We start from the raw sequence: 12,459 nt of genomic DNA on the forward strand, positions 1-12,459 counted from the left end.
AAGGTGATTCCACCACCTTCCTAGATAACGCATTCCAGTGTCACCACCCTCCTAGTGAAAAAGTTTTTCCTAATATCCAACCTAAACCTCCCCCACTGCAACTTGAGACCATTACTCCTTGTTCTGTCATCTGCTACCACTGAGAACAGTCTAGATCCATCCTCTTTGGAACCCCCTTTCAGGCAGTTGAAAGCAGCTATGAAATCCCCCCTCATTCTTCTCTTCCGCAGACTAAACAATCCCAGTTCCTTCAGCCTCTCCTCATAAGTTATGTGTTCCAGTCCCCTAATCATTTTTGTTGCCCTCCGCTGGATGTTTTCCAATTTTTCCACATCACAACTGCTAAATTCACAGCCTTTTGTAGAAGAAAAAATGAATAGAAAGGAAGGTCTATATAGTGCGGATAGGGCATGTAGCTACCCCTACCCCTGCCCAAAACTCAACCTCAACGATTAGATTAATAAAAATACTGCAAATTAAGATGTTAGTATACCTGGTACAGAGCTCTACAGCTAAGCCACAGTTCTTCCTTCTGGTTTAAGTCTGTGAGAGTAGATAGGCCCTGATCCTGTAATTGGCTGTGTGGGGTGAATTGATGCATCCATGAAACCAGTGGGACTCCACACAGGTCAGCAATCTGCCAGCATGCTTCCAGTTACAGAATCAAAGCCTAATTACCTATATACATGCAAAAGGCTATTCTTCACTATGTATTTTACCAAGTTTGAACACATCCGTGAAGAACTGAGTTAGCCAACATGATGCTGACTGGTACAAATTGTGCTGAACATCATGTCAGCTAATTGTAATTAGATACTGTAGAGTTGAGCACTAAACTGCAATAAACTACAATTAGTGGAATGAGATTTATCCTTCTGTCATGATCATAGGCTTACCTGCACCTTTGACCCCTTTCTTGATATCTGTGAGTGCACCGCCCTCCGGTATGAGGTCCCATTCCTTTATCTTCCCTGGGGTGAAATCCCAGAATTCTTATGCTCTTAGACAGGGCCGTGGGCTATAGGCCCCTGTGTATCCACCGTGCTTACCCAGCAGGCCTGACTGGACTCAGTATCTGTAGTTCTTCCCCTTGGGAGCTATGACCAGTGATGAATACACTGACTCCAAAAGGTCTTCTTAAACCAGACTATTTAATCTTAACAGTAGGAAGAAGAAAAAGCACAAAAGAAGAGGTTTTAAACCAATAAACAAGCTACATAGGTCTGTATAACCTAAAGGCTTAGATAGGTCTAACTTACCCCAGACTCCTGACCTATGGAGTCTGCAGGTCATCTGAGTGTCAGTCTTTTCCCCAAAAGTCTCTGCCTTTTGAATCTCCTGCCTGGCCCCTCCCCTTTTAAATCCAATCAAAGTTCTTTGTTCTCTTCTGTGTCTCCGGAGCCTGGTTAGACCAGTTTGGTCAGTTAGGCACAGTATTTTAGCTCTCTATTGTCTCTTATCCGTTGAAGTGTTTACCAGAATCTACCCTTCCTGGGTGCATTTCCAGACACACCTGCAAGTGAATTAACTCAATATCTGCTTACAGTAATCATTACAATAACCCAATTAACTATAGCTGGATCAGGGCTATAGAGGTGAATGCACAGGGTCTCACTCTCATCCTGAACATCTCTCTTAAGCCCCTATGTCCTCAGACAGGCCTAAACCCAGTCCTCACCTACTGCTGACCCCCTTTTGACTCTGAGCATTTGTGAGTAAGAGAGCAGATGCACAGTGGGCCGGACTTTCTATTGCTCAGTGCAGAGGTCTCTACTAGAACTGAGCAGTAACTTCAGCTTCCATTCTGTGGGAAATTTTGCATCTCCTATTTCCACCCCTCAAATATGGTTTTGGATCAAAATAGAGTTCAAAATGCCTGAATTTTCAATGGAATAAACTTTTTTTAAAAAAAGTTTGAAAGAAGAAAAATGGAATTCTTCAGAAATTTCCATCTGGCTAGCTGGCTCCCCACTCTCCCGGCAGCCTCTCTAGCCAGCTGGTGGGGAGGTGCTGTTCCCAGCGACCCTGCCTCCCCCACAGTTGGCTAGCGGGGCTGTGGGTAGGCTGGGGAACCAGCTAGCCAGTCCACTGGGGTTTCTTTCTAAAATTTCAGTGGAATTTGATATGTTCCCATAGATTCTGTGGAATCAGCACTTTCTGCAAGAAAACTGTTCTATCAGGAAAATTTCTATCAGCTCTAGTCTAAACTTACTATTATGTAACTACCTCGTCCCAAATATAGCCTCTGAACAGACTTGTGGTTGGGCATAACTTGGAGCTCGAATGTCCACTTGGGAGATGATAGATGTTCTCTAACTGACTTCAGCCTTCCTTGATTTGGAGCTACTGGTATTTGTGAACTCGTGAACTCAGCCATCAACAATTGATGTCTCCTCAACCCAGCTGACCTTAACTCAACCATCCCTATCAAATGCATTCCTAATGCAGCTGTCCTCCCGAGAGCACTTATAAACTCCCCATATGTTCCAATCATACATTTTTCACCTGGATAACTCAGAAATGGATGAAGCTATAAACATCAAACTTGGCTGGTTTTGTACAAATCATTCACACTTCAAAGTAAAGCCAAATATGAAGAAAATTTGGCTTGGTAGCTTTAATCACAAATGAAATATTGTGTATATAGTTACATTCAGTATTTGTTTATCAGTTGTGTCCTTAATTGGGATGATTATAATAAATGGATCCTCAAATGTGTGTAACTAAGTGGATATAAATATTCTCATTTATGCTTGCAAAACTACCACTTAAAATGCTCATAATTTTAAAACTAGTGAACAGATTAGCTTCAAACTTGATGATCTTTGTAAGTTACAGCCATGTAACTGAAAGCAAAATCAGACTCGGCATAGTTTCGATTCAGTTTCACATTTACAATGTTGTGGACATAAGGTTGGAATGAATAAATAACATTCCTTATATTTTATTTTAGTGTCTTTCAAAAATTGAGTGGGGGGTAAACCACCAAGTACAAAGGCATTGTATAAATAGGTGTGGTTGAAACCCCATAAATACCTCTGCTTCTGCCATGAGAGGGCAGGGCCAATAAGGCAAGTAAGTATTAGAGACTTAATAATTGAGCTAAGTTTTAAGTTTCTGACTTTTAGTTGTTTAGAGTTACCTGAGAACAAATTTTCCTCATCTGATCCTTTGAAAGAGGTTTATTTTTTCATTTTCAGATTACTCAGAAATGGCTGAATTGATTTTATTGAAATTTACTAGATCCTTCCCTTCCCCACCCCTACTCCTCCTTTGAGTTGAAATCACGCCTGTGAAACTTGAGCCCAATATAAATATGAGAAAACTATAAATATAAAACTATGGCAGTGGGGGTTGGATGGGAGGGTGTTTGGGCTGCTATTCATTACAAAATTTTACCATGGTTGCACATGGTTATAAGTCAAATGTTAGAGGTCTGTGCTGGGGTCTGAAGGTTGAGGATTCAAATTTTGCATGTGACCCATGTGGAAGCTCCTATGGCTACAGCTGATAGAATTTGTTGATAGAAAGGTCCCTCTTGGCTTAAAATCTATCATTGAATTAGCTTATAGGATGCTGTCCAGGACTTTGCAGTCATTGTAGACAGATTTGCAGCTGCTTGTAATAATTCTGAATAATTTTGGTTCCTGACTGAGCAGAGGGTAATGTGGAGGAGAAGCAGAATGGCCAGTAATACAATTTAAAACAGGAAATTGATGGTAAAGAAGAGTCAGCTAGGGTAGCCAGCATATGGGGCTTTTGATTCAAGAGACGTTTTCTGTGAGTGGGAGATAGGAATTTTTTGACAAGTGATCATCTTTACTGCCCATTAATACTATTGCTTGCTTGTACGGTTGTCTTAAGTTGTAAAATATACATTTTATTGGCTAAACATCTTGAAATGAGAAAACAGAGACACATCTCCGATAATGAAAGCCCCCAGAGATCTGTGCATGTTTCCCACTTCCAAAATGTTTTCTATACCTATGGCTGTAATTTACCTGTGTTTCCTCTGGCTGTAAGTGGGAGGCAGTGGGGGTTTGCAATATCTCCCTACACTGTTTTATTTTGTTTCTTGATTTTCAAAGCATGCAGGCTGCCTTTTAAATTCAGCATAAACAAAATACCTGCTTTGATTAATCATACTAGACACCGTGATGACACTAAAGAAAAAATACCCTGATCTAATTGCAGTGAGAATGCATTTGTGCATCTCTTCTTACCCAGGTTATTTTCACCACTGTTGACAAAAGAACTAAGTGGGCATGCTTATTTATTTTCATAAAAACAGATGGTGTTCCTGCCTCCACATGAGGCTTCACTGGCATTCCCCATAAAGTACTTGGAAGTGAAACCACAGTATATTTTTCTACAGAGAGAGAGAGAGAGAGAGAAAGAGAGAGAACACAGGCATTTTGAAATAGCAGATCATTCTCTTACCATTATCACTGTAGCCTTGATCCTTCAAGCCCTTGACAGGTGAATAGAAGGCAGGGCAGCACAGTTGTAAGCAGATGTTACAGATGGGGAAAATGAGGTTAAGTTCTAGGATCAGAATATTCAGTCCTGGATACCTAAAATTAAGCCCCTAAATCTATATATAGACCCTTGTAAGTGGCTGAGATGCTGAGCTCCTGGATTCCTACTGACTTCAACAGGAGCTGCAAATACTCAATGTGACACATATTGTGACCCCATGCAATATCTTTGGGGACCATATTGTATTAAGTCTATGAATGGTTTATATATGATTGTGTTTTGCTAACACAAATGAGACAAGACACTGTACAACATATCAGATAAGGGTAGATTGTGGGTGGGGGAAGAGATCTTGGATGAAAAGAGGAAGGCAAGAGGGATTACCTTTTATTGAAGGAAGAGATCTTGGATGAAAAGAGGAAGGCAAGAGGGATTACCTTTTATTGAAGGGCTGCATTTTATGAAAAGTTTTGCAGGAGAAGAGAGGGTTTGGTGGACAAAAAGGAGGAGCTGAGAGTGGCATACAAATGCAAAACTGTGAATAGTAAGCAAAGTGAGAAGTAAAGCAAAAGCACTGGGAAGATGTATGGTGACTGATGACTATACTGGTTATATTGAAGCATAGAAAACTCATCATAGCAATGACATATGCACATTTTTGCTCAACCGTTCACATTGGAAGTGTGACAGATCTTGAATTAAATGGCAGCATAAAAGCTAACCTCCCAAAATATAATAGGGTTAGAAGAGGTGCTGATCCTACAATCAAGAATGACATGATCTGGATGAAAATGTTGAATGATTAAGCAACTGAGATATAAAGATACGAAAAACAGAATATGGTGAACTGCCTGTTTCTACAATATGGTAATATCCTCAAAATCCAGGGTTTAATGTTCAATTAATTTCGTTAGGAATGTTGCACTCCAGGGATAAAGAGATGTATTTATAAGCACACATTGCAAAGTTTACCAAACTCCCCTGATGTAACTGTGAATAAACTGGAAAATGGGCTTTTTCCTCATAAACAGCATTAATATAGAGCCATGAATAGGTTCAAACTGATCAACAGTACAGCTGTTATGCCTTATTGGCCCTGCTCTCTCATGGCAGAAGCAGAGGTATTTACGTGGTTTCAACCACACCTATTTATACAATGCCTTTGCACTTGGTGATTTACCCCCCACTCAATTTTTGAAAGACACTAAAATAAAATATAAGGAATGTTATTTATTCATTGTAAAATTGAATTGTGAAATTGAATCAAAACTATGCCGAGTCTGATTTTGCTTTCAGTTACATGGGTGTAAACCCATTAGTTTTACATGGCTGTAAACTCATTAACTTCAGTGAAGCTACTCCTGATTTACACCAATTTAACAGAGCAAAATCTGGCCCTGTGTTCTTATTCACAAATTAATTCATTTTGAGGAGGGTGGGGCAGTACTTGTTTTAATTCAAAGAAAGTTCATCTTCCTGATGGAAGGAACAAGGTTGAACCTACAGGAGAGATGCCAAGGAAAGCACCCTCTGGTTCTGTAGCAGATGACAGACGGTACTGCTGGGAGTCAGTGTGTGTGTACCAAGTAGCTAATGGAGGCAGCACAGTAGAAGATGGTGCAATATATTTTAAAATTGAGGAGACTACCCTCATTAGAGGGTAACTTGCCATTTTGTTGGAGGGCAACACGCTCAGATTTATTAACTCCTTGTGAACACGCTCAGATTTATTAAAGTGAGCAGCACTGATCTTTGCAGAGGAAATCCAAAGTCTCAAACTGCTCTTTCTTGGAAGCTTCATCTCTGATTAGGAGGAGCTGCTCTCTGTAAGAAAGTCTCAAACTGCCTCCCCTCCCCACCAATGTCTGCTTCTCTGACTCCTAAAGGCCAGGGAAAGAAGGGAGGCAGAATGCCCAGACACTCACCCTCAGCAGCCCTTTAGGACATCTTTTGTCAATTTCAATGGTAGAAAGTAAAATTGACAAGAGTCTTTAAGGCCAGAAGCCTTCATTTCAATTTTCCCCAATGGAAAATCAGAACTTTTAGGCAAAACAATTTTTATTTGGGAAAATGTTAGTTTAGCAAAAAGGGCATTTTTCATCCGACAAATCATTCTGACAATTTTCAACCAGTCCTCCTCATCACTCGACGCTTACATTACACCCCAGCTTCAGAGACCACAAAGGGTTGGAAAGTTCCTTGGCTAAACTTGAGAGACTGAGATTGAGACTGTTTTGTCAGGTGGCAGAGCATTAACATGTATATTTATATGTTGGAGACCAGACACATTATATTGTTGCTGGGGATGTGTATGGGTGACGCCCTTCCTTTGAATCATCTCATATACTCATAAAGGGCTTGCCCCTGCTTAGATAGAGGTGTTTAATTGTCAAGTGCAGTATTCATTCCTAAGGGTTAACTCCTGCCTCCCCAAGGTGCTTGGAGCCAGAGACAAGTGGGGTTCTCACAGGCGCATAGCCAGGAACTTGGGAAACACTTAAATCAACTCCAGGTTTCCTTCACCACATGTGCTATATAAAAGTTTGGTGGCCTGTGTCATCATGAGGATTTCCCTGTGAATGTTAGTGTAACAAGTATGCAATGTTGTTGTGGCCGTGTTGGTCCTAGCATATTAGAGAGACAGGGTAGGTGAGTAATAGAGAAGCGCAGTTGGTAAAGTAACTCAGATACTTTCCTGATGAACTGTTTTTTTCTCTAAATGGACAACCTATCCTAAATTCTCAATTACTGAGAGACAATCTTCACTCATTGATATATTTTGCTTTCTGCCACCAACTCTCTGTATATCTTTTTTCATGAGTAATGTACCCAAATGCATGGATGCTAAATATCTAAACTGTATTCTTAAATTCATTCACCTAAATTTGGGTTATTGCTGATTATGCACTATAAGTATTTTATTACTTTAAAAACAAACTTTGTATTTGTGGATAATCTAAGCACTATACCCAGATGTAGACACTCTTTTCTCAACATTAGCTTTAATAAAATTTTTAAATCTTTTATTGGACTAACTTCTCTTGGTGAGAGAGACAAGCTTTTGAGCCCTAATAGCAGCTATGTGGGTGAAAGCAGACAATCACTACACTCTCAAATGAACTCGCACAAGAAAATGATAAAAGACAAAAACACCTCATCACCTATAGGTAAACATTTTTCAGAAATCAAGCAAGCAAGCTCATCCTCAAAGAAAACCTGCAAAACACTTTCAAAAGAAGAGCCTGGTAGCTTAAATTTATAACTTTGCTAGACACTAAAAATCACAGACTGAACAGAGACGCTGGATTTATGGCTTATTATAACAATCTATAACCCACTAACAACCCCCCTAAATCTCCTGCCTTGGTCAACTGCTTTCCCCCCTATGCCTGGAAGGGTGTCAATGGGCCACTTTACCTTGAATGATCCCTTGAAATATATGTTAATTACTTAAGCTAAACAGTCTGTTCCAGCTTATATTTAGCTGTAACACTCTGGCCATGTCCACACTACACAATTATGTCAACCTAAGTTTTGTCAGCATACAGCCACCACGGTTATTACATCACTCGTGTGTATCCACACTGGGATTGTAGAGTTGGCGGTATCTGTCCTCACCAAGAGAGCTTGTTTCAATGTAGAGTGCAGGGCACTGTGGGTAGCTATCCCACTGTGCAACTCACCCCTGTGCAGTGCAAGGTATTTTAGGCAGTTTTTGCAGTGCCTCATGGGGCTGAAATGAGTCACACAGGGGTGACTGGGAGCATGATTACAACGTCCCATAATGCAGTGTTCTCCATCCCATAATTGCATCTGTACCCCATAATATTTAATGCCTCTTTTCAAAATCCCACAAACCCACATGTCCCTTGCTGCTATCCGCCATCTCCAACAGAAGCATGGAGCTTGTACAGCTCTGCACTATTGTGATGAACTATTGTTATGCGCACAGGCCACCTGATCATGCAGTATTTGCAGAGGCACAAGAGACAGTACAGGGAACATGATGATTCCTTGGAAGCTACATTGCAGTCGGACAAAGAAAGAAACAACTCAAAGTTGTTGGGAGCATTCACAGAGCAGCTTCAGATGGTGGGGTGCAGTTTTGGGCCCGAGAAACAAGCACTGACTGACGAGCAGTGGTTGCAGAACTTTCGGCTAAACAAGGCCACATTCCTGGATCTGTGTGCTGAACTTGCCCCAGCCCTCCAGCACAGTGACACCAAAATGAGAGCTGCACCGACAGTGGAGAAGCAAGTGGAAATCGCACTATGGAAATGTGCAACACCAGATTGCTACCAATCAGTCAGGAATAAATTTGCAGTTGGGAAATCCACCACAGGGGCTGTTGTGAGGCAAGTGTGCAGGCCATTAATTGCCTCCTGCTACAAAGAACTGTGACTCTAGGCAATGTTCAAGCCCTAGTGGATGGTTTTACAGCAATGGGGTTTCCATACTGCAATGGAACAGGACTGTTCAGAAAGCTGCAAGCAGGGACTTTCTTTTCCAGCCGGCAGATTACCATTGGTGATGTTGAAATGCCAACAGTGATCATGGGAAACCCATCCTACTCCTTGCTCCCCTGGCTCATGAAGCCATACACCGACCACCTCAACTGCACCAAGGAATGATTCAATTACAGGCCGAGCAGGTGCAGAATGACAGTTGAATGTGCCTTTGACCGTTTGAAGGGTCGCTAGACCTGTCTACTCAAGAGATTGGACGCCAGTGAAATAAATATTCCAATGGTTATAGTGCCTGCTGTGTGCTTCAGAATATCTGTGAAGCAAAGGGAGGAAAGTTTCTGCCAGGGTGCAGGGCTGAGGTGGAATGGCTGTCTGCTGATTTGGAACAGCCAAATACCAGAGCTATAAGAAGAGCTCAGCACAGAACGAAATGGCTCAGGGAGACTTTGAAAGACCATTTTAATAGTGAGCCAGAGTACTGTGTGTTGCTGTAGTATGCTCTGCCTGTCCTTCCTCTTTTGCAGCTCAGTATGGACCCTTTGGTGAGTAGTGTGTGTGGAGTAAAATGACATTGCCAATGCACCTATTAATACTGTCTGTGAATGATGTCATCACCACCCAGCATATGTTGTGATCTAATAAAGATGAATTATGTTTCCAAAAGCAGAATTTTACTCCATAACAATGCAAACAGAAGAACATGTATAACTTAATAAAAATAAACTAAGGGAAAAGAAGTTATGAAGGGGAAAGAGTCATTTCCATTTCAGATCCACATCCACCAATATGCATGTCTTTCACAGGTCAATGTATGTGCGGCTGTGAATGTCTTTAATGTCCTCGGGGTGGAGTGGTAGGGATAGTGCAGCGACCCCTGGTACCATGGGAATATTGAGGAGAGGGGGCGTAGCAAAGTCTCAATATGCAGTTCTCTATGGGCTGCAGAGGTAAGCAAGCATGGGATTGTTGAACCCCCATATCCATCAGAGTGTGAAGCATCTCTGTTTGCTGTCTGAGAAGCACAAGCATCTGCTGCTGCACATCCCTCTCTTTTTCCTGTGCCTTTCTCCTCTCCACTCTATCCCTGTCCATGCTGTCAGCAAGGGTGATCCTCCAAGCCCTGTGCTCGGTATCTGAAGCAGCAGAGGCTTTCAGGATCTCTTGGAACATGTCATCCAGAGTCCTCTTCCTTCTCCTTATCTGGCTCAGTCATGTCACTGGTATAGATGGAGAGAGCTAAGCTTCTTTGCATCGACCTAACTCTGTAGTGTAGACCAGCCCTCTGAGTAAATTTCTCAGACATGAAGAAAGTTGGTCTGTGTAGTTCAAAAGCTTGTCTCTCTTGCCAACAGAAGCTGGTCCAATAAAAGATATTACCAACGCATCTTGTCTCTCAGTGTGACAACTACACAGCTAAGACATACTGTTAACAGTGCCAGGGACAACTATGGTGATTCACAGTAGAGGGATGCAGCTTTCTCCCCACAGCATTTCTTGATTTAGTCCTAAGTGGAGCACAGGAGCTGGCCAAGAGGTGAATATAGCTAAACCACTCGTAATGGCAATCATAGTGTAATTAAATTTAACATCCTTATGGGAGGAGGATACCAAAGAAGCCCACCACAGTAGCATTTAACTTCAAAAAGGAGAACTACACAAAAATGAGAAAGCTAGTTACCTGGAAATTAAAAGGGGATAGTCACAAGCATGAAATGCCTGCAAGCTGCATGCAAACTTTCAAAAATAAAGGCTCAAATTAAAGGTATGCCCCAAATATAAAAAAAAAAAAAGCAAGAGAGCCAAAAAAAAAATGCCACCATGGCTAAATAACAGTGTGAAAGAGGTGGTTAGAGGCAAAAAAAAAACATCCTTTCAAAATTGGAAGTCAAATCCTACTAAGGGAAACAGAAAGGAACATAAACCTGGGCAAGTCAAGAGTAAAAATACATTAGGCAGGCCAAAAAAGAATGTGAAGAACAATTAGCAAAAGACCCAAAAACTAACAGCAAAAGAAATTTTAAGTACTCAGAAGCAGGAAGTCTGCCACACAATCATTCAAGCCACTGGACAATCAAGGTGCTCAAGGAGTGCTCCAGGAAGAGAAGGCCTTTGCGGAGAAACTAAATGAATTATTTGCATTGGTATTTACTTCAGAGGATATAAGGGAGATTCACACATCTAAGTCATTCTTTTTAGGTAACAGATCTGAGGAACTGTCCCAGACTGAGGTGTTGATACAGGAGGTTTTGGAACAAATTGGTAAATTAAACAGTAATAAGTCACCAGGACCAGGTGGTATTCTCCCCAGAGTTCTGAAGGAATTCAAATATAAAATGGCAGAACTATTACTGTGGCATGTAAACTATCATTTAAATCAGCCTCTGAATCAGAGGAGGATAGCTAATGTAAACTCCAAATTCTATAAAAGGTTACAGAAGTGATCCTGGCAATTACAGACTGGTAAGCCTAACTTCAGTACAAGCAAACTGGTTGAAACTATAGTAAAGAACAGAATTATCGGACACATATGTGAACACAATATTTTGTGTATATGTCAACATGGCTTTTGTAAAGGGAAATCGTGCCTCAACAATTTAGGGTGTCAGGAAACATGTGGATAAAAGTGGTCCAGTGGATATAGTGGTCTTTCAGAAAGCCTTTGAGAAGGTCCCTCACCAAAGACTCAGAAGCAAAGTAAGCTGTCATTGGCCCTCTCATGGATGAGTAACTGGTTAAAAGATAGGAAATAAAGAGAAGGAATAAATGGTCAGTTCTCACACTGGAGAGAGGTACATAACAGGGTCCCCCAAGGATCCTGTACATCATATTCATAAATGATCTGGAAAAAGGTGTAAACAGCGAAGTGGCAAAGTTTGCAGATGATACAAAATTATTCAAGATAGTTACATCCAAAGCATACTGCAAAGAGTTACAGAGTAGCAGCCGTGTTAGTCTGTATTCGCAAAAAGAAAAGGAGTACTTGTGGCACCTTAGAGACTAACAAATTTATTAGAGCATAAGCTTTCGTGAGCTACAGCTCACTTCATCGGATGCATTTGGTGGAAAAAACAGAGGAGAGATTTATATACACACACAGAGAACATGAAACAATGGGTTTATCATACACACTGTAAGGAGAGTGATCACTTAAGATAAGCCATCACCAGCAGCGGGGGGGGGGGGGGGGGAAGGAGGAAAACCTTTCATGGTGACAAGCAAGGTAGGCTAATTCCAGCAGTTAACAAGAATATCAGAGGAACAGTGGGGGGTGGGGGGGGAGGGAGAAATACCATGGGGAAATAGTTTTACTTTGTGTAATGACTCATCCATTCCCAGTCTCTATTCAAGCCTAAGTTAATTGTATCCAGTTTGCAAATTAATTCCAATTCAGCAGTATCTCGTTCGAGTCTGTTTTTGAAGCTTTTTTGTTGAAGGATAGCCACTCTAAGATCTGTGATCGAGTGACCAGAGAGATTGAAGTGTTCTCCAACTGGTTTTTGAATGTTATAATTCT

General features: G+C 41.2%; 1 long non-coding RNA gene across 1 annotated transcript; it reads right to left on the minus strand.

The window, feature by feature from the left end:
• Positions 1-498: 498 nt before the first annotated feature.
• Positions 499-1,311, minus strand: LOC122459477. The gene is made up of 3 exons (XR_006280196.1): positions 1,260-1,311; positions 1,050-1,156; positions 499-678 (listed from the first exon to the last, which is right to left on the minus strand). It is a non-coding gene; the product is annotated as an uncharacterized LOC122459477 (long non-coding RNA).
• Between the last annotated feature and the right edge of the window lie 11,148 nt (positions 1,312-12,459).

This window comes from Dermochelys coriacea, chromosome 3 (genome assembly GCF_009764565.3).
Source record: "Dermochelys coriacea isolate rDerCor1 chromosome 3, rDerCor1.pri.v4, whole genome shotgun sequence".
NCBI classification, from domain to species: domain Eukaryota; kingdom Metazoa; phylum Chordata; order Testudines; family Dermochelyidae; genus Dermochelys; species Dermochelys coriacea.